We start from the raw sequence: 23,748 nt of genomic DNA, 5'->3' as shown, positions 1-23,748 counted from the left end.
ATTTCCTTATTCTGTTCTGCGGTAGTTATTTCCACTATTTTATCTTCCAGGTCACTTATCCATTCTTCTGCCTCAGTTATTCTGCTATTGATTCCTCTTAGAGAATTTTAAATTTCATTTATTGTGTTGTTCATCATTGTTTGTTTGCTCTTTAGTTCTTCTAGGTCCTTGTTAAACGTTTCTTGTATTTTCTCCATTCTATTTCCAAGATTTTGGATCATCTTGACTATCATTACTCTGAATTCTTTTTCAGGTAGACTGCCTATTTCCTCTTCATTTGTTTGGTCTGGTGGGTTTTTGCCTTGCTCCTTCATTTGCTGTGTGTTTCTCTGTCTTCTCATTTTGCTCAACTTACTTTGTTTGGGGTCTCCTTTTCACAGGCTGCAAGTTCGTAGTTCCCATTATTTCTGGTGTCTGCCCCCAGTGGCTAAGGTTGGTTCATTGGGTTGTGTAGGCTCCTGGTGGAGGGGACTGGTGCCTGTGTTCTGGTGGATGAGGCTGGATCTTGTCTTTCTGGTGGGCAGGACCCCGTCTGGTGGTGTGTTTTGTGGTGTGTGTGACCTTATTATTATTTTAGGCAGCCTCTCTGCTAATGGGTGGGGTTGTTTTCCTGTCTTGCTAGTTGTTTGGCATAGGGTGTCCAGCACTGTAGCTTGCTGGTCGTTGAGTGGAGCTGGGTCTTAGTGTTGAAATGGATATCTCTGGGAGAGCTTTCGCGTTTGATATTACGTGGAGCTGGGAGGTCTCTGGTGGACCAATGTCATGAACTCGGCTCTTCCACCCCAGAGTCACAGGCCTGACTCCTGCCTGGAGCACCAAGACGCTGTCAGCCACACGACTTAGAAGTAAAGGGAGAAAAAAAGAAAGAAAGAAAAAATAAAATAAAATAAAGTTATTAAATTAAAATTTTTTTTAATTATTAAAAATACAATTTTAAAAATTTAAAAGTAATAAAAAAAGAAAGATGAGAGCAACCAAACCAAAAAACAAATCCACCAATGATAACAAGCACTAAAAACTACTAAAAAAAAAAAAAGGGAGATGGACAGAACCCTAGGACAAATGGTTAAAGCAAAGCTATACAGACAAAAACACACAAAGAAGCATATACATACGCACTCACAAAAAGAGAAAAAGGAAATGTATATATATATCTATATATATTAAAAAAAGGAAGAGAGCAACCAGATCAATAAACAAATCTACCAATGATAATAAAGTCTAAATACTAAACTAAGATAAACATAAAACCAGAAACAAATTAGATGCAGAAAGCAAACCCCAAGTCTACAGTTTCTCCCAAAGTCCACTCAATTTTGGGATGATTCCTTGTCTCTTCAGGTATTCCCGAGATGCAGGGTACATCAAGTTGATTCTGGAGATTTAATCTGCTGCTCCTGAGGCTGCTGGGAGAAATTTCCCTTTCTTTTCTTTGTTCGCACAGCTCCTGGTGTTCAGCTTCGGACTGGCCCTGCCTCTGCATGTAGGTCACCTGAGGGCATCTGTTCTTCACTCAGACAGGACGGGGTTATAGGAGCGGCTGATTAGGGGGCTCTGGCTCACGCAGGCAGAGGGGAAGGAGGAGTATGGAATGTGGGGCGAGCCTGTGGTGGCAGAGGCTGGCGTAACGTTGCACCAGCATGAGGCGCGCCGTGTGTTCTCCTGGGGAAGTTGTCCCTGGATCACGGGACCCTGGCAGTGGCGGGCTGCACAGGCTCCTGGGAGAGGAGATGTGGATAGTGACCTGTGCTTGCACATAGGCTTCTTGGTGGCTGCAGCAGCAGCCTTAGCATCTCATGCCCGTCTCTGGGGTCCACGCTGGTCTCTGGGGTCCGCACCGGTAGCCGTGGCTTGTACCCGTCTCTGGAGCTCGTTTAGGCGGTGCTCTGAATCTCCTCTCCTCGCGCATCCCAGAACAATGTTCTCTTGCCTCTTAGGCAGCTCCAGACTTTTTCCCGTACTCCCTCCTGGCTAGCTGTGGCGCACTAGCCCCCTTCAGGCTGTGTTCACGCAGCCAACCCCAGTCCTCTCCCTGGGATCCGACCTCCGAAGCCCGAGCCTCAGCTCCCAGGCTCTGCCCTCCTCGGCGGGTGAGCAGACAAGCCTCTCGGGCTGGTGAGTGCTGGTCGGCACCGATCTTCTGTGCGGGAATCTCTCTGCTTTGCCCTCTGCACCACTGTTGCTGTGCTCTCCTCTGTCTCCACCAGTGAAGGGGCTTCCTAGTGTGTAGAAACTTTTCCTCCTTCACAGCTCCCTCCCAGAGGTGCGGGTCCCGTCCCTATTCTTTTGTCTCGGTTTTTTCTTTTTTCTTTTGCCCTACCCAGGTACATGGGGAGTTTCTTGCCTTTTGGGAGGTCTGAGGTCTCCTGCCAGCATTCAGTAGGTGTTCTGTAGGAGTTGTTCCACATGTAGATGTATTTCTGATGTATTTGTGGGGAAGAAGGTCATCTCCAGGTCTTACTCCTCCACCATCTTGAAGGTCTCTCCAAGACCTTCTTTAAATTAATTTTAGCACTCTAAGTGGTTGTGATTGTATGAGACTGAGACCAAGACAAGTCAGTGCCAAAGCTGAGAGAAAAGTGATTGGGCCTCTAACATCTAGCTCACCTCAAATGCAGGGCTGTCAAAGTCTAGGGAACATTTTGGCTTCAAGTTAAGATAAGATTGGTTTGAGTTTAAAAGAAAAATTCTATCAAGGATTGCATATAGGAGGAGAGTAAAAATTCATCAATAATGAGAAAGATAATTATTAGGGAAAAAGATTTCAAACTTATCTAAGAGTTTACTTTAAATTTTATTAATAAAATTGACATTTTATTATTAAATATAGTGACTGGTTAATGCTGTTAAAAACTCATCATCTTAAAAGATGTGTATTTGGATGACAAAGAATGGCAAATCATGTTTTCATGCAGTGGTCTTCATTAGAAAGCTACAAAAGATGCTGTATAAACACTTAATGTTTAGAAAAAGTTGCATTAGTGTATCTAATTCATTGTCTTCTCTTTTTTGTGAGAAAGCTGAATTTGAAAATTACGTTGATAAAAGAAAAGCAATTGTAACAGTCCTGACTGATACCTTATAACAAAAAAAGGGATGTCCCTCTAAAATGCGTTGTATATAAAGTTCATCCATTGGATATAAATAACTATTTAACATATTGAAGTTTCCCTTTTTCGGTCCTATAGTGATGTTTTATTCTGTCTTGTTTGCTATACTGTCAGATCTGTCAAGATTAACCATTTCACTTTTAGGCCTCCATTAAGATTCCATGACCTATTTTAATATCTATAAACTTAGATGTGCTTTGGCATAGTTTGGCATAGGTTTTGTACTTCAGTCTTATTAGCACCAAATTGTTCCTCTGTGGTCCAAAGGTTGATATGCTTACTTCTTATTATAGAAAGTTTCAAAAAATATAAAAACAGAGAGAATGGTAAAATGAACTTCCATGTACCCATTACCCAGCTTGGGATTTGGTCTCCCCAAATAGACACAGACTTTTAAAAAATCAATATTAGGTCCAAAGCATCAAATATAGTACTTTGGAGAGAGAAAAAAAAAGTGTTCAGTAAACATCATATACTGACTGATAATTTAGTGAGGTAGTGCGATATACCACTAAAAAATATGGGCTCTAAAGTCCAGCGAAATTGTTTCAAATTCTGGCCCTACCATTTACTATCTACAGGATCTTGGAAGTGGTGTGCTTATAAATGTTTAATAACTGGTTTTAAGGATGTGAGGGACCCTGATCTGCAGCATTTGCCCATTTCCCTGGTGTAAATGCTCCCACCATGGTCAATTTCAAGTTACCACCATGAGGTCACTGAATATGGGAGCTGAGAAAAGGTAAACACAGGTGGCTCTCCCAAGCTAATACTAGCCAGCTCCAGCCACTACTGGATCTTGGGTAAATTATAAAAATTCTCTAATCCCCAGATTCATCAATTTTAAAATAGGAAAAAATAGCAGTACTTGCATCGTTATATTACTGAGAGAGTAAATGAAATACTGTATGGAAAACTGTTATCACAGTGCCAGGAACTTAAAATGCTTTCTATGCATTCAAACCATGTTAGCCTTTTCTATTATTAAGCAGTATGAAGGCCAAATGTCACCAAAGACTGGTTTTTAAAAAATACTTCCTTTAAAAGAACTTTTGACTATCCGTATGCATTTTTATTAAGTAGGATTTCTGAATGGTTATCTGAAATATTTCTAAACATTAAGGCAAGAAAGTAACATAACACCATGGAATCACCCAGAAAGAGAATATGACTATCTTCAACATATTGGCATTAAAAATGAATTCAACCACAACAATTCATGGTTAAAGGGGATTTAAATCTCAGGGCCAAGCCACATTTCACTGATTTCTATGTCCTCAGCAATACTGCCTTTGATGCACTACAATGATTTTTCCTTCCCTTTCTTTGCTCTCAGCCACAGCCTGAACGTGGCAGCACCAGTGCTACAACTGAGAAGGTACAACAATTTGTTCCATTTTGAAACGTACAATTCTGTATATGATCGTTATACCCCAGAAGTATTGATACAATTCCAATGGTTTCAAAATATATTTTAGTGGAAGTTTTAAGGGTACAAAATTCACGTTGTTGTAAATCCTTGAGGATATAAAACTTGCATTTGTTAATCACGTTTTAAAGCACTTTCTCTAAAGGTGATGATTTTAAATCCTTACTGTTTATTGGAAACATCATTCACGTGGTTTATTCTCACCCAGCTCTGAATCTCAGTCTTAAAGACTTCCCTTGCCTTGGTCTTAAAGACTTGCCTTTGCTCTGCTTCATGCCTCACATATAACTCCTCTTCTCAAAAACTCAGAAAATGATCTCAGAAATGACCCAAACATAGGCTTGAGCCCCATTCTGAACCCAGATCTCCAACCTGGCAGCAGAGGGAGGGCACCATCCATCAATCCCACTACGCCGCCTGCTTTTATTAGCTGTGCTGCAGAGGAGAGTCTAAAACCGGGACAATTTTATTTTATTTACTGATGGCACAATGTCAGTAGCTTAATCAATAGATACGGGCTAGAAAGAAGTATGCCACCACCTTACCCAGGAGATTCAAGGTTTAGAAGAAAAGTGCATTTTGTGAATTAAGAAACAAACTCATCAAATGAAGGTTAATCCTGACACATAGCCCACTATTTAGAGGTAGGAGGAGAGAAAGTCTTAAAATGCAACTCTCTTATGTGTTTCCCCTAGAGACTCTTCAGGCAGTAAAATAATACCTTGTGAAAAGGGGTTTCCTTTGGTCCCCTCAAGGAAAAAAATAATCCTTTCTGAAAATAGTTTCTTCTAACCATGAATGGTGTTATTTATGAAGACTTAACCTACATAACAACATTCGCAAGTTGCTCCATAAGGAAAAAGTTCACCAGATAAAGAAAAAAGCTCAAGGACAGCAGTGCAAGAAACCCAGACCTCAAGGGATACTAGCAAGGTGCCCTTTCTCTGAAAAGTACAGTCTCAGTGCCACTTTTTGTCACCTCTTCCTTTCCCATCTCCCCAGGACCCAACCCCAGAAGGACATGTAGGATTTTTCTAGGATGCCTCTAATTATGGTTTGAAGAAACAATTTGGGCTCTTTTGTTATTTCAGTTCTCTTTCTGTCGTTAAGGGAGAAAAAGCATCCATCACTTTTATTACCACGCAAAGCCAGCCAGGGTTCTCTGAAGCCATACAACCGTCATTTAGCATTTTTAAAGCCAGATCTGAAAATCTGACACCCCAATATCAATATTTGAACATTGAGTTTCCAGACGACATAAATCTTCCATAACCATGCTCGGCAGTGAGCTAAGCCTTGGACTGCCTTTCTGGCAAGGAGAGAACATCCTTGGGACACCTCAACCCTACCCTAATTTCACTTTAGGCAGAGACAGATCCTCATTTGAAAGCACCTCGTGAGCCACAGGGTGTGTGCCTTGCTCATTGCTGAAACATGCATTTCCGTATAGAGACAAAGGAGCTGGTTTTTACTCCCAAGCCCTTTGCTACTTAAATAAAGTTATTGGCTGCCTAATGAATGTTAGCTGCAGTACTCCCTATGGTCAGAGGGCTCTTGTTTAATGAATTGCTTAATGTGCTTGATTACTGTTACAATGTTGAATGAGGAAAAGGCAAGAGAGATTTGAAAGATTCACTGGAGGATATGATGAAAATGAATTGGATCAATAGAAACTTTTTGCTCATCTCTGAACAGCACATTAGGGGTTGTATTGTTAGAGTTGGGGGATAATGCAATTTTGTGGCTTGTTGTCTTTTTATAATTCACAAATATAAATCTCCTTCCACAGTGAGTTTTAGGGCTGGCCTTCCCGGAGTTATAAATGATCCCCAGACTCTAGCCCTGGTTACTTACACGGACAGATAAATTAATTAGGAAAACTTTTATGCCAATTACTTTATGCCCTTGGCTTTCATATGTTTCTGAAGAGCAGCAGCTAATTAAAGATATGATTCATAATTACTGGTCGATCGAGTAGTTGAGTAATGGAATCAGGAACTGTTCCAAAGAAAATTATCCATCACATCATTACTAATTGTTACATAATACATAAGGACGTAGAATTCAAATAAAAAATTACTTACTTTGAAAGGTACATTCCATTTTTTTTTTTAATTTAACAATTATAGACATGAAATGAGTTCTTGCAATGCTGAATAATGTAGTAAGTTGGGGTGGGCTTTTTTGCTTTTTTTATGTCAATACTTCTACTGAATGAATGCAAAAAACAAGGGCCCATTTAACTTCAAGGTTTAGTAACCACTGAGTTCATTCTCTTTCCTACGAAAAATTCAAACTAATGGAGGTAATAGTCAAAATGCATTGTCCTTTCTTCCAGCTCTACCCTTAGGATTTGCTGAAACCCAGTAAGCCCAAATGGGAAGGGCTATGAGGGACCACCCATTGGCATGCACTGGATTAGGAAAGTTCCCAGGCTCAGAAAACCTAAGAATGTCAATACTTGGAGAATACTGAAATCTTCCCAAAGAAGACAATTGTCAAAGGCTGTGTATATCCCAGATCTGTCCTAGCTTAGAGTAATTATAGGTCTTTGTTTGACGGTAACACAGGACCAGAAAGGTGGAGATAATCTCACACAGAGGAGCGCTTTGTAGAAAAGAGTGAGGGGAGGCCGCCAGCCCATGGTTTTGATGGGGTGGAATGGGGTCCTCCCATCTGTGAGCGCCCACCAGCAAGCAACTCCCAATGGACGCAAACCCACCTTCCATACACCCTGAATGCTGCCTCAGCGAATCCCTTCCCCTCCTATCTCTCCTCCAGATTTCCCTGCCTTCCTCCCTCTTCCTTTCTAATCCCTGACTCCAGTGCCAGTGACCATCCACAGTGGCATGTTTAGTGACAGAGCAGAACTGGACAAGAGAAGGTAGGGAAATAGGAAATCGAGGCTGCAGATGCCTTCTCTCATCTAGTGCTCAGTCAGTTGCTGTCTTGCTGAAGAACCCCTTGTCTGAGTCCCATCTCCTCCTCCAAAGCCTCTGACTAAATACCTAAGGCACAAAGAAGGGTATTCTGTGTTTTCATCTAGTCCGAAAAACTTTCTCGCCAAGTCTTGTGCAGGGAGGATCCTGGAGAGAACGACAAGAGGTAAAGTCACCAGCACCGAGCCCCTCCCAGTCTCCCAGAGCGGCAGTGTGAAAGATGCACGGATGAGGGACCTCCAGGATTCAGACGAACAGGAGACAGAGCTCATGGCTGCAACGGACTTCAGATATGAAGAGTGCACTGGTGAGACAGAATTACATAAGTCAGAAGAACCTCCCCTATATTATTGAAGGATTCTTGAAAAAGGATGGTTTTCACTTTCATTTATGTTGTACAAACACGGACAATAGCATAGAGGCAGGTCCTGAACTGCATGTACTGAGAGCCATAGATGGCTTAGACCCGGGGCAGCCTGGGGAAAAGGAAGCAGATAAACACAGCTTGAAGACAGCGAGCTGAAGGCAGGACCCTGATGGGAAAGGACGAACAGCCAGAAGTATTCATAGCCCAAATGAGGTTTGTTTGTAGGAGCCCCTTCCAGCCAGCCCAAAGCTAGTTGTGAGATGGAGCTGTCAGCTGATCCCGGTGAAAGGCAATGAAGGTGACCTTGTCCTAGGCTCACACAGAGGGAAGAGGATGCAGACAGGAATGTGAGTAAATACTCACTGTGGGAAGGCTAGTGTGTATTCTCTTTCTACAGAGAGACAAGTGCAAATAGCAAGCATTCAATCTTTAATTAGAAGAATACTTCATGTTTTTCTTCAGGGAGGGTCCCATTTGTACTACAAGTAGGTAAGGGTACTTCAGTAGCTGAAGGCACGAACCTCAGGGCCATTTAACTAAAATCTCCTCCAGGAAGAAGGGACAGGACTACTTAGAAAGCAATTACCACATCCCGAGGGCTGACGTTTCCCTCTTGAAGAGAGGCAGCCCTCTGTTTTGAGACGGGAGATTTGACCAAGCAGCTTCAGTGTGTCTTTGTGTCTTTGTGTCAGTTTCAAAGCCTCATGCCTTGGCAAGAGCAGCAAGAATCAAGTGCAAAAGAAAAAGGGAAAGAAAAGAAAAAATGAGATTTCAGACACACCACCTGCTGAGCTTTCCCAATTTAACAAACTTATGTGAGGTCTGGAGAGAGCAAATGAGTGTTTCTTGGATATCAAATCAGGCCTTTATTCACTTGGCAGCAGTTTCCAAAAGCTGTTCTAGTCCTAACATTACCCCAAAGAACCTGAGGGGCACCTGTGTGGCCCATTAAGGCAAATGCAATCAAATCCATGCAGGCACTGGTATAGTTTTTGAGAACCGAGACAATAAAGCTGGTGTCTTCTATTCCTATACAACGCCTTGCAGGCTGTTGGTTTGGAAAATAAGTTTCACGACGGTTAGAAACAGTTTCCTTAAATTTAACATGGGACCCAAAACACAAGGGTGCCCACCTCCAGACCAAGCCATTTTAAATGATGATAAAGTGAGTCTACTAAAATCACAGTGTGACCTAAAGATAGTTATTTCACCCGTTCATCCTCTTAAAACCAGAGTTTTATAAGCTGAAAGGAAAGAACCTCAGAAAGTCCCTTGACTCGGTGCCCTCCCCTCCTCCCTCCACCTTCCCACCTGGTGAAAGCGTAGACTATTAAGATAGACAGAAATATAGCCCATATACAGACTTCATTAGTATTCCCTGTCCTCTCCTCTATGTAAATGAGAAAAGTTTTCCCCAGATTGTGCTCTCTGAAGGAACGGATCCCCAGCTCACCAGTGATACCGCACTCAAATAGTGCATACGTGCATGGCTCAACACTGAGTGGGACGGGGCAAACTGTTGCCCGGATTCACGCCCGGTGCGCTCTTGGTTCCCATCTCCCAAGACCTCCATTCTCCCACCCAGCTCAGATCAAGCCCCCATAGGGACCTGGTGCTCCACAGAACAGGGGAAGAGAAACAGGCTATATTATAAGAGGAGGAAAGCCAGGGGCATCCCTGAAAGCATGGACCGCGTTTCTCTCTTCACCTTTCACAGTGAGCTGAGCCTTTCAACATTTTCAAGCTGTTGGCGTTTGACCTTCGACCCAGGCCAGGTACTGAGTGCAAGTTTAACATTCATCTCTCTGTATGGCCTTTTCAAATCTCTGTGCAAGAAGGCAGTCCCTGGAATATTTTCATAGTTTCATGACTGGCTTAAGGACAGTTTCTCCAAGAAAAATTATGTTAAGATTAAGCTTGGCAGAATCTTGTTCTATGCATTTTTTAAAAATTGGCATTCTCTTTTGATGGGCACTGAACATTCAAACAGTGTTTCTAAGGCTCCTGATGGTGGCCACTCTGTCAGGACTATAATATTACATGATTCTGTGCCAAGGAGGTAAATCATGGGGGAAGTCAGCTTGACAGTGTCAGAACCAGTGTCATTCAGTTATGGACATTTGAGGCCCATGTCACCAAGGGCCTGACCACAGAGCTGAAAGGCAGAAACTGCAGTTTTGTCCTTTTCTGCACCCATCTTGCTGTGTGACCTAAAGATAGTTATTTCACCCGTTCTATTGCCGTATGCTCAGAAGCAAAAGATTTTCCAGTATTTATTGGAATTACTGTTTAGCACTCTCTTCTTTAAATAGTTTTCTGACTCAGAAAGTCTTGTGTAGATTGTTATTTTGAGTCAGATTCTCCCAATGTGGAAATTCCTTAGGTTTGCGTTAGGCTCTTTGGAGGAATGAACTAACTCTTTCAGGACTGTAGTATAGCGTCTAATAATTTCTTTTGAACTATAAATAAATACATTGTAAAAGTTGAGTAGGTTTGACTATTAAGCAGAAGAGTCATTTTTTTCCTCTGACCACTAAACCTGCAAGACCTCTGACCTTGGTTGCAAACCAGTCTAGGGCATGGTCACAAAAGTATGAGAGAGTTGCAAAGAATTAAGAGAACTTCAGGGCGTGGAAGTTGGTGCCTGCCTGACTCTGAATTCTCTAAATTAATTTTGGATTCTCTGAATCCTTTCCATTTTAATTGGAGAGGTGAGGTGCATGATATCGAAGGGCAATTTTTTTTTTCTTTCAATGTCACTTTTCCGGAGGAAAAATGTTCATCGTTCAATGGTTCCCTTATAAAATGCCAGCCTTTATGGAATCTCAAACTTGGCTAAAGAGAAAAGCTCAGCATTCACAGGACTTTGGAAAGTCTCCAGGCACTGAGAGTGTTCTATCAAAGAGTATACTCAGGCTTCAAATAACATCTCTATGTTGACAACTTCCAAACGTGTATCTCCAACAGAGACTTCTCCCCTGAGCTCCAGACTCACGTATGCAACAGCATATTCAAGGTCTTCTCTTAGTTGTCTATGAATATTCCACATTTAAGGTCTAATTAAAACTAAATTCCTGATCTTATCCCTTTCCAATCTGTTTTGCTCACCACTTTTCCCATCTCTTAAGTGGAAAATCTAGCCCTCCAGTGAGCTCAGAACCCTACAGCCATCCTTGACTTGTCTCTTTCTCTCATAATTTACATCCAATCATCAGTAGACCCTTTTGGCTCAACCTTCAACATATATCAGGAATCCAGCCACTTCCCTCCCTCCACTGGTGTCACCTGATCTAGCCACCATTATCTCTCACCTCATCATCACAGGAACCTTCTAACAAACCTCTCTCCTTGCCCTCCTGTCTCCCAAAAGTCTACTTTCTCAACACGGCAGCCAGAAAGATCCTATTAAACCTGAAGTCGTATATTACTCCTCTATGAAACCTCCCAGTGGCTTTCTATTCTCTCAGAGAAAAAGTCAAAATTCTCACAATGCCTACAAGCCACAAAAACTCATTACCCAAGCTCTTTCTGGGCCCATTCCCTCCCCCCGACCTCCCTTCCTCCCTGTCTTCATTTTTCCCTCCTCTCCATACACACAGTCCCTCCTAAGAGCCTTTGCACAAGGGCTGTACCCTCTATTTGGAACGTTCTTCCTCCTAATATCCACATGGCTTTCTTCCTCTCCCTTTAAAGCCTTTGCTCAAACAGCACCTCCTCAATGAAGCCTACCCTGACCCACCTACCTAAACTGCAGCTCCCCCCCAATACCGCCCCATCACCCTTACTCTGCTGTATTCATTTTCCCTAGTACTTTACACCTCCTCCAATACTATAAATGCTTCTCTATTATGTTTATTATCTACTACCTCTTCCCCACCGCTACAAAGTGAGTTTCCTTGGGGACAAAAATCCCTAGACTTTGGTCTATATTTTCACTGACGTAACCACAAAACTCAGAACAATACTTAGCACATACATATTTGGTGAATAAAAGAATGTCTCTTTCTTTTGAAATAATTTGCTTAGCAATGAAAATATTGATGCCTGATTTCTCTGTGGAATACTGATTGCCACAGAAATTAATTAAATTAGTACAAACCTATTAACTGATAAAGTTATTATTAATATAACACTAAATTATTTTTCTCCTATCTTTCATGAAACATTATAAACCTCCCAACTGATATGTTTTAATGGAGGAGCAGGAGGTGAGAGTTAGCCAATTAAGATTACAATTTTCACATATACTTAAAATTAGAATTTTCTAAAAAATAAAATGTTATTTGGCCCTTCTTTAGTATCTAAATAAATATTAATATGGAAGAAATGTTGTTAAAAAAAGAGAACGCTTTTTCTCAGGGATCTGTTATCTATAGCAGCTATTCTTGAGGAGCTTAGTATGAATATGATACCAAATAACATTGCATCGCAATGGTAAATGTTGGGCTCATAAGGAGTAGTAAACAGTAATGTGCATTTCCCTCGGAGTTCAAAACCAAATAAAAGATGGACCCTGAATATGGACAGATAGTGATCAACACTGCAGCTGAGGTTTTTTTGTTTGTTTTCTTAAATGCAGAATTTATTTAGAAGAGGCAAATCTTCAATGAGTCTGGGCAGGTAGGTAGAGATCACTAAAGGCTTGGTTCTCTACCCTGAGGCATTTAGACATCTAATAAGCAATGTTAAACGCTGAAGAAAACAAATTGACATAATTAGATTTGTGTGTTTAAAAAGTCACTCCTGCTACAGTATAGAGTGTGTGTCTTTTTTTATCTTTTTTTTTTATTGAAGTATAGTTTATCTACAATGTTGTGTTAGTTTCTGGTGTACAGCAAACTGATTCAGATATATATAGATATAGATAATATATACATTCTTTTTCAGATTCTTTTCCATTATAGGTTATTACAAGATATTGAATATAGTTCCCTGTGCTATACAGTAGGCCCTTATACTTTATCTATTTTATATATAGTAGTGCATATCTGTTAATCCCAAAGTCCTAATTTATCCCTCTCCCCACACCCCGCCCTTCCCCTTTGGTAACCATAAGTTTGTTTTCTATGTCTGTGAGTCTTCTTCTGTTTTGTAAATAAGTTCATTTGTACCATTTTTTTTTTTTTTTTTAGATTCCACATAGAAGTGATATCATATGGTATTTGTTTTTCTCTGTCTGACTTACTTCACTCTCTAGGTCCATAATAGATCATCTCTAGGTCCATCCATGTTACTGAAAATGGAACATTGCAGTTTTATTGTTGGTAAAAATGTAGGGAGAGACTACAGCTTAACCTGTGGCTAAAATCAGAGGTCCTTCCACCGGCATTACCCCATCCCCACAGTCTAGACCTTGGGACCATCCTCTGAAGAAAGAGCTTGGGTCTGCTGAGTAGATCAGACCAACTAAGATGGAAAATGCTGCTGAGCCCCAGTAGGGGGGGAGAGAGAGGCCTGGAGCTGCAGAGCTGCCTCTGAAGGCAAATCTGGACCAGAAGGAGTTGTGCTTATCACCTGGGGGCGGGAGCAGAGCAGAAACACTCATGTAGGGGCAGGTAGATTCGAAAGAGACAGGAAGGAAAGGCCAAGTCACACCCACCCACATCCTTCTCCCAACTTCGTGGGTTAAATAAAGGACTCCTCCATGGTTGGCTAGAAGTTTGTGAGAGAAAGACAAAAAGTGGGAAGCCCTCTTCTCAGTAACCCGGGATCACTGGAAAATTGTTCTGACTACAGTGAGAGGTAATAGAAAAAAAAGACAACCTCATTACGTTTACTCTAATTTCTTATCTCTTTTAAAACAGAGGACACTGGACTGGCTGCAGAATCTTACTTAAGATCTGCAATTTCAACCACCGTTTTCTCCTACCCTGGCTTATACATGCATTTATACACAGCACTCCTTCAGACTCGAAGGAGCATATGTTTTCTTCACCATCTCTACCAGCAAACCAATCCTCCTGAACCATCTTTTCGCTTTTCCTGCTTGCTTCAAGAAACCTTACATTCTGGGAGTTTCAGAGGAAATATCACAACATTTGTTGTCATTGTAAAAGATCATTTAATATTCCGTGGGCACATGCCATATGCTTTGAAGGAAGATGATAAGTACTGTTTTGTCACATTTTCTTGGCAAAAGGCAAAATGGAGTGAAAACAAAGACACTTTCCATACATGAGGCTTTAAGAAAATATTGGGGAAAATATTGCAAACCGAGTTACAATGTGCCACTTCTGAATTTTCTTGGTTAGTAAAGAAGTTCACAGTTATTCTCCTACCGCTTTACAATAGAGAGTTGTTCACACCGAGCCTTGGCCACATGGCACTACATCTTATGGAAATATGTGTGGTCTGCTCAATGAATGAAAGAGGATCTGTGTTTCCATCTTATGATGAATTCAGCACATACTTATTTTCCTAAATAAAAGCCACTACCGCCCTAGACTTACACGAGGGATTGAACTGTGACAATGTGACACATAGGCAAGTGCTCTGCAATGGGATTAAGGTTCACACCATAGAATTAAAGGCTTTAAAATAGCACAGCTAATATCCAGGGGAATAATAAAGAGAAAAACCAAGTAATATATAATCACAGTATCATACTGGATAGAAAATCAATGGGAAAACTCGGGAAGCATTCCACAGGAGTCTGTTTCCATTGTGGCAATAGTGTATGGACCTGTAAAATGTATAGAGACATTAAGATTTAAATGTTCTAGTCATTCACTAAAAAAAAAAAAAATCACATAACTGGAATTAAAGAAATCTTAATGAAAACATTTTGGAAATAGGACAGGCTACCTGCTGTAGGTGCTCTAAGGGACAGAGCAGGTGTATTGATCTTTAATGTTAAGGCAATAACATGCAAGTTCTGTCAATCAAATGAGAATCACTCTTAAAGGGTTAAGACCAACTTGGACTTGGTTGAGTTGTTATTAATTTCGAAAGTATTCATTTGGTAAAAAATTGTATTCTTAAATAAATAATATAAAACATTCGGTTCTTAGCAAATATGTCCCTCACTCTGAAACATCCTCAGGGTACAATGACACCCAGAAGGAGTATTTTAAGCCTTGTTGGTTGATGCTGAATCATAGTTTTCCCCACAAAGTGGCTCGTTGTATGACTTCAGAGAAATGAGACATTTTGCCTTGGCTTTTACAGCTGTAAGATGGGCTTTGATGTAAGGAAACTTCCATCTTAGTATGAACTTGTCCAGAACTCATAAGAGATCATTCCTTAAATGAGACTATTGTCAGGAGAAAGGTGTGGATGAAAGATTATTCTGAAACAAGGAGCCGAGACTAGAATCCTAGTGAAGAGTTTGGTTCCCACTGTTCAGAGCCTGGTAGCTGCCTTGAAGATCCCCACTTTCTCCTCTGGGCAAAACCTGTGTGGCGGGCCTCGGAGGAAATCATGTTTATTATGTCAAGTGTAATTTTAGGAGCATTGACCCTGTAGCTCCTTAAGATGTATTCCATCTCTCTGGGGAATATCATTAGTCAAAAATGTGATGCCAAGGGGAAAAAAAAAACAATAAGAAAGAAAAACGTGTTTCAACAATACAAAAATAATCATTTGCTTTAATTTTTCCAAATACCAAATTAAAATTGGCAAATATGAAAAGTTACCCAGACATTGAGGTTTTAATTTTATCTCCAACAATTTGAGAACCTTAGTAAAGAGCCTGGAAAAGGCATCCTAGCAAAATGGATTTCTTTCTACCATGTGTGTTCCACTGGCTGTCCTGGCCAGAGCTGACTTCTTACAATTTGCTTTGCCAGACATAACAAAGACAGGCACAATCACTGCGATTAGCATCAGGTGAGGAATAAACAGTCTGTGGCTGAAGCAGCAGGCTCTAAATAGCTTTCTAACCTAGGCTTGACCAAAACATGTAATATATCCAGAAATTTGCTCAATTACATATTTAGTCAATTTCTCTCATACTCATCACGTCCTTTGCAGTTTCCGAACACATATGTCTAAATAATATTGACTGTAATTTTTGTGCAGTATAGGTTGGAGCATACTGTGTCTGGTGTAATGCATCTCATTGAATTTTTTATAATACGTTGGAGAGCCATGGCTATTGCTTTTTTCCCCCATTAAGTTTTGGAAATCAAGAAAAAAAGCATATCAGATATCTATAAAATATAGCTTTAATGTATTCAGCTGTAGATATTCTGAAATCACAAGAAAAACTATATTTTCGATGCTGTATTTAATAGTATTTAAGGATATTCATATATATATAAGTATATATGGAATATGTGTCAATTCAAGTCACTCTTGAGAAACATATCAAATCTAAAGAGTGTTTTTTATGTGCTTAAATTTGCATGTTTCTCAATTTTTTGAGCAATATTTTAAACCCATGTCGTTAAAGAGCTCCTTATCAACTATTATCTGATGTGAGAAATGTTTATACTAGAAGCACCTAAAAAAGACACTGCAGGAAATGCCCCATCTGCTAGGGCATCTCCATTCAGAATCCAACGCATGCCACCCGATTACACCCCCATTCCATTCACACCATTTACAAAGAGTGACTGCTGATCAAAGCTGCTGTAATGTTGATAATACATCCAGTTTGGAGTTTTGATTCTAAGAAAAGTTCCTGACTTACTTTTTAAATTAATGAAAGACTTTATGACAAAAAAGTGGACTTAAAAACGTTAGATAAGAAACTCATCTAGTATTATAAATTAAATAAATTAGCAATCCTTTTGTAAATTTTTAGAAATAATTGATGCACATATTAAAATAATCTCTGATCTTTCCGTACAGAATTAGAGCAAGTTGAAATTAAAGAGACAAACCATAAATTACTGGACATTCTTTTCTGAAGTATGCTTTATCCCAAACTTCTTATGGAAAAGTGCACCAAAAATTTATCTTCAACTCACAAAGAGATTTTTTTTTCCCTTTGGAATTGGCAAGCTTGGAGAATCCATCCAGGACTGTGCAATTTCTCTGTCATGCTTCATGTGATTTCCAAATATCCATTGCTTGAATTAAAAATGATAATTTCATGAAAACTCACCATAAATGTTGAGTATACCGCGAACAGTCTTTGAAAACCCCTCCACCACCACCATCTTCACCTTTAGCTAACAAAGCTCAAACCTGTAAATTAACATGGAAGTTCTGAATCCTTTAGTCTGGGGTGTTCGTAATTCGATTGGGAGCCTAAAGATATAACATTATTCTTTTATTAAGTATCTTACTGCTTCTTACAAACAGGTTAAAGATGTTTCCTTCTTACCTTTTGAAGATATTATTAATCCCGATAATATGTAATAACCTATAATATGTAATATACAATTGCTCTTGCTACTGAGGGGTCTAGTTTATCACCCAGAAGCAGTGACGGATCTCACAGTGGTAGAATTGGTTCAGTCCAGATGAAGGTGCTTTAAGCTGTTCGCAGAGGAGCTATCACACCAGGTTAAAATATTAGTGTTATCATTTTAAATGAAGTTATTCTTATTAGTTAGGTAAAAGACCCTGGACAGGAGAAGCGTTAACTGAGCAAGCAGGGTCGCTGCTGGAGTTCAAGGCTGAAAGTCAGGAGAGTTGGCTCAAGCTCTAGATCTGTCTCCAGTGAGCTGAATTACCCTCAGCAAAATCACGCATCTTCCTTTGGCCTCAATTTCCCCCTTTTTCTTTTGTTTTTTTTTAAATGAGAGAGTTGGGTTAGAGCAGGGGTGTCAGCAAACTCTTTCCATAAAGGGTCAAACAGTATTTTTTTAGGCTTTGCAGGTCAGATGTTATTTATTACATATTCTTCTTTTTTTTTTCCCCAAAAAATGTAAAAATTATTCTTAGCTCACAGGCTATACAAAAACTGGTGAAAGGCTGGTTTTGGCCTGCGGGCCATTGTTTGCTGATCCCTGGATTAGAGGATAACTAGTGTTTCTCATAGAGCCAAAATTTAACGTTGCTATGAGTAACCATGACTTCAAATCACTCTTCTGTAGCATCGGCCCAAACATTAATACCAGGAAATCCTGGTAACCAAAAAGAGAGAATGTCAACACCATCTCAAAGATGTTTCAAATTACCATGGAACTTTCAATGTTCTCAAATTACCATGGAACTTTCAATCTAGCAAGCATTTGCTAGTCCTTACATTTCAGATAATTGTACACCTATATTGAGAAGGTGTTCTTTATTCTGCATGGATGGTTTCTTGTCCTGGGGGATAAATATTATTTGCACAGAAACAAAATAACAAGATGAAAGCAATCCATGTGTCAAACATAGCTTGCAAGAGCAACTCACCAGTATATCAACAGTACATGACATCACCACTGGCAGCATCCCAAAGCAAATGCCCAGTGCAGCTTCCAGTAATGTGGGTGGATCACTGATCACTAATAGCTATACAGATCCTTGGAACAAAGGTAGATAAAAATTCTGTATACTTATTCTAATTTTTTTAAGAACTGAAAGGAAAACTATCACTTATGAGCACCTGCTATGTGTCAATCCCTTTAAATATATTAATAGTGATAATAACAAATACTCATAAAGCCTTCCTACGGCCAGACATTGCTGCAAATACCTTATAGACACTAACCCATTGAACCCTAAGGACTACGCTATGCGTTAAATACAGTTGACCCTTGAACAACAAGGGTTTGAACTGATCAGGTTCACTTATACCCAGATTTTTTCCAGTCATAAATACTACAGTACTACACTATCTGAGGTTGGTTGAATCTGTGGATGTGGAACCATGTATACATGGGGGGCTAACTGTACCTGGATTTTTGATTGTGCAGGGGGCAGAGGGTTGGCTCCCCTAATCCTGCCACCATTGTTCAAGGGTGCACCATACTATTATCAGTCCTATGAGGTAAATATTATCACTGGCATTTTTATAGGAGAGGAAACAAATAGCCAGGGAATTTAAATCTCCTTTCTGTTTCTTTTTTTCCGTTCCTTTATTATTCATTTTTTTAATGGAAGTGGTGACAATATGAATGCATGCAAATATAATTCCTTAAACACAGATCAGAGCTAAAATTTAGCTTCATCTAAGTCCAAGTCCAAGATGCTATCTCCATAACACCAAGGGTAGAATAACAGTCCAAAGCCCAGGATTACTTGGAACACGGGTTCCCCTGACACACAGATTCTGTGTGATTCCCAAGTTAGTGCCATATTATTCTCAGTTAGGACTCCAACACTACCCACTGTGAATCCTATGTCTCTGGACCTGTCAAGAATCTAGTGTGTGGATTTTAACCAGTAGGAAGGATAACAATACTTTAGAACTTGAGGTTCCACGTGAAGAATTGTTTCAAAACACACACACCACTCTGAAATGCTTTAGTGGATTCAAAAATTTAATGGGATAGCTCTGTATCTAATCTGAAAACAGAAAGGAGCTTGGGTCCTTGAAGCATCTTAATCCTTGAGAGCAAGCATTGAGGACTGAGAGCAACACTTCACCCCGAATACTGAGCTTAAAGATTTTAGAGACTGAGCTTTATTCTCAGGATCTGACTTCAAGCTTAATTTCCCTTGAGTGTGTAAAATAAAACTGATTGCAGAAACCAGAGATACTGTGGAAGGAGAACGGGCTTTGGACCCAGCCAGACTGCCGGTTGAATCCCAACTCCATCGCACACTATCCACATGCTTAGACATAAGGCTTAACCTCTCTGACTCTCAGCTTCCTCATCTGTAAAGAGAGCAGAAATATACACCTGCTTTGTAGGGCTGGTCTAGGATTGGAGGTAAGGTAGGCAGAGCGCCTGGTACATAATAGGTATTCAATAAAGGATAGTTCTTATTGTCTATTAGATATATTTACTTTTGACATGTCATGAAAAAGTCTTAATATTTGTGTAGTGCAACCAATCCTCCCTATGGAATTGTCATAACATCATAATTATCCACAAATAATTATTCAGTTCCCCAAATATATGTCAAGGCACACTGTATCTTCAGATCAGAAATATTTATTATCTAAAAGTAGAAATGCCAAGAGTTGTTTTTCTCTCAACTAAACGTGTACCCTTCACATACCCTGGCACCTAACACCCCTCTCCAGACAAAAACAAAACAAAACCACTGTGCATGACGGGGCATGTAGAAGTGATGGTTCCACCTGCTAGAGAAATGTTTATCTGGAGACTTAATTACTTCAGAATATGACTAAAGCTAGCAGGAAAACCACCTGGAAGAAAGATAACAACAGAGAGTAACTGCTTGTGCAAATCAAGTCATCAGGTCATCGTGTGGAAGAATTGTAACTAGCTAGATGTATAAAGTATAAGGCCAAAGTTTGTTGCTCATAACAGACCATTCTGCTTCCCGATATTGTTGGCCTTGCTGCATTGACCACTGGAACACAAAGCTAAATCGTGTCCAATCTGAGTACAGTTTTAACTAAGGCATGATACAACTCTCCCCTGGCCCTTTCATTTATTTTTTGTTTGTTTGTTTGAAATATTTTTAAACTATTGAACATTTGCAAACACATACAAAAAAAAAAAGGAAAAAAAACCATTTTCCTCTGAGCCATTTAGGAGTAAGTTTACCAACATGATTATTCCTCATCACTTCTGAATATTTTAGTAGGGAATTCCTACAAAGACATTCTCCTATCTAACCTCAAGAAAACTGTCAAAATCAGAAAATTACTCGATACATTATCATCATCAAATCCACAGATTCCACTCGAGTTTCACCAGTTGTTCCCATGCTGTCTTCAGTAACAAAAGAATATCCACCATTATGCATTACATTAGCTGATACATTTCTTAGTCTCCTTCAGTCTCAGCTAGTTCCTCATCTCTTCCTTGACTTGCCTAACCTTGGCACTTGTAAAGAATACAGGCCAGCTCCTAGAATGTCCACCAAGTTAGGATTCCCTGATATTTCTTTATGATTAGATTGATTTTTTAAAAATTGTGGCTTCAGTGTTACAGAAGGTAAGCTATATTGCTATTTCTCTTTTTTTTTTTTTACATCTTACTAGGTGGTACATCATTTTGAGTTGCTCCACTATTGATGATGTTATCTTTGATCATTTGATTAAGGTGGAGTTGGCCACATTTCTCCACTGTAAAGTTTCTCTTTGTAATTAGTAAGTATTTAGGGGGAGATACTCTGAGATAAGGTAAATATTCCATTCTTTACCAAACTTTTACCCACTGATCTTAGTATCCATTGATATTTGACAAATGGTGATTTTTCTAATTCAATCATTTCTTCTACCTTATTTGTTAGGAACAGCTCTCTTTTCACTATTTATTCATTTATGTATTTATATGTGTACTATTTTCAAGCTCAGATTATCTAGATTTGGCCAATGAGAACCCCTTCAAGCTAGCGTCTGTGTCCTTTTGTCATGTCTTCAACATCTTTGAGCACTTCCTTAGTTTCTGGCACTAGAAGATGTTCCAGGGTGATCCTTTGCTTGCCCAGTCCAAAAAGTAAAACCTGCTATTTTTCCAAGGAGCCCTGGTTCCCTTTAGTGGATAATTGTATTTAAGAAACTAAGATCTGGGCACTAAATATGCTCTTTGTTTTTAGGTGTCATTGTTTCCAGACCCATATCTATATGGGTCCAATTCAACATCACAGAGTTTATTCTAGTTTTGTTTCTTTCCATATATTTAACTCCATTCTCCAGTAACAAGAAACCTAGTTACTGTTATCCTTATCATATTAACCAGTAAACGTAAACGTTATCCTTATTGTAATTATTATTCGAATCTCTCCTGTATCTAAACATCTCACTCAGGCTCCAACACCTTGGTCTGGACCACTGCCATCATGCACCCCCGGGATCTCCTTTGTCAGTCCACGTAGGCTCTGCCAACTCATGCTAGGCTGCTTCTGCCACTGCCCTCCCACCTGCCTAACCCCTTGTGGACACCTACTTTGGTCAGCCTCACATGATAGCTTTTGGACAGTTATTTAGGAAGCAAAGAAGGCAGGAAAGCAGGCAGGTAGGAAGAAAAAAAAAATCTTGCTCTTTTACTTGATTTTATTGTGGGTTTTGTTCTCATTTGAATAGTTTCAACAATATATATGCATCTCTCGTAAACTGCTTTATATCCTTTTTGAAGGATATAAACAATATAAAACGATGCAAACAAAAGTTTCACCTGGATGAATTCCAGAAGAGTTCTGAACAGTATGAAAGTAGAGTCTTAATCAAATCTGCATTTTAAGACCTCTCAGAACATGAAAGTCTATTTTCAGTAACATGCTCTATTCTACAAAAGCCAAGGCAGATAAAAGGAATGGCCCCAGGAACGTTAGTGGCACTTTTGATTCCGCACACCTTCTTACCCACATGGATAGTGCGCACGACTTGTGTGATCTTGAGCATTTTGCTTCATGTTTCTATGAGCTGATTTCATCATCCATGAAAGGGAAAGGCTTCTTCCCTTCCCAACCTCAAAGGAATGTCATTTTGATTTTTACAAAGAAGAGACCAGTTTGAATTTCTCAGCAGTAGTCAGTATATTCTTAGACCTTAACATGCCTTCACAGATCCATGGAGCAAAGATCCCTGTAGATTTAGGATTGAAGGAAGGAACAATTTCTCAGTCTCCATCACATGATGGTACAGCCCTATACAACCTGCTTCTGATATCTTAAAGGGAAGGTGTTCAGGCTTTGAGTGGGCATGGATCCAGCAGCCAATGGCCTCCAATAGGAGACAGAATGCCATGGTTCGGGGAAGCAGCTGCTATTAGGTGGACATGCCTAACTGGGTCCTATCTACCAGCTGGAGAGAGCAAAGGTAGGAACCAGTCGTCCTGCCTCTGCCTCCCAGATCTATAACTTAAATTGTAATAGGAAGTAATTAACTCAAACTCTCTGAGCTAGCTTTTTCACGGCACACTCTGGGGTCAAATGCGATAACCTATATGAAAAGATCTGACTTATATAAGGCTCTTAATAAATATTAATAGATACTGGAAAAGTTTTTATCTCTTATTTTAAACATACAAGGATGTTTATTGCAGCATTATTTATGGTGGCAAAAACAAAAAATAAAAAAGAAGAAACAAAGTGATTGTCCATCATATGGGCAACAGCTGAATAAATGCTAGTATATCCATACCACTGAATACCAAGCAAATTTTTTAAATCACAACAAATTGAGTGAAGAAGTAAGTACACAATTTAGTTATCTTCCATTAAGCTAGACATTAAACAGATTTGCAAAAGAAAAAAGGAAAATGTCACTCTTTATGTTGACTTTTGTTCTCAAAAATATAAGTATTTTTCATTAAATATACTAATTGTGTTAACATGTATGGGTTTATCATTGTTATTTTAACTGAATTAATACATAAGTTTTATAACAGTTTTCATCAAATGAGAATTATAAGGAAACTACAAATTTTTTATTGAGATATAATTGATATATAACATTATATTGGTTTCAGGTATAAGGAAACTATAAATTTAATTAGAAAAAAAGAAAAACTAGACAGTACAATACAAAAAATTGGCTAATGACCTGAACAAACACATCACAGAAAGAAAATCCAATGACCATGCATTATATAAAAATATTTCTTATCCTTTGAAGTAACATGAAACCAATTGTTTTTCCACCATCTCTGAAGGTTTCTAGTGACTAGAAAATTATTCTCCAATGACATTAAACCTAATCTGAATCTAGAGATAGATAAAGAGAATTTTCCCAGTTATTTAAACCAGAGGATTATGTTGGTTACATTGCCATTGAGTGGCAGAGCTGGAATTTAAACATACCTTTAAAAAAAAATAGTCATTATCAGGTAAGCAGTTGTCCTGATGTTCACGAGAATACATTACTGACACTCATCCATGGAAAACTGATTACAATACTTGGCCAGTCCACATTCAAGACTGCTATAAAGATCAAAGAAATAC

This window comes from Eubalaena glacialis, chromosome 12 (genome assembly GCF_028564815.1).
Source record: "Eubalaena glacialis isolate mEubGla1 chromosome 12, mEubGla1.1.hap2.+ XY, whole genome shotgun sequence".
Taxonomy (NCBI): domain Eukaryota; kingdom Metazoa; phylum Chordata; class Mammalia; order Artiodactyla; family Balaenidae; genus Eubalaena; species Eubalaena glacialis.
The sequence above is the reverse complement of the archived record's forward strand: the minus strand, read 5'-3'. Positions refer to the sequence as shown.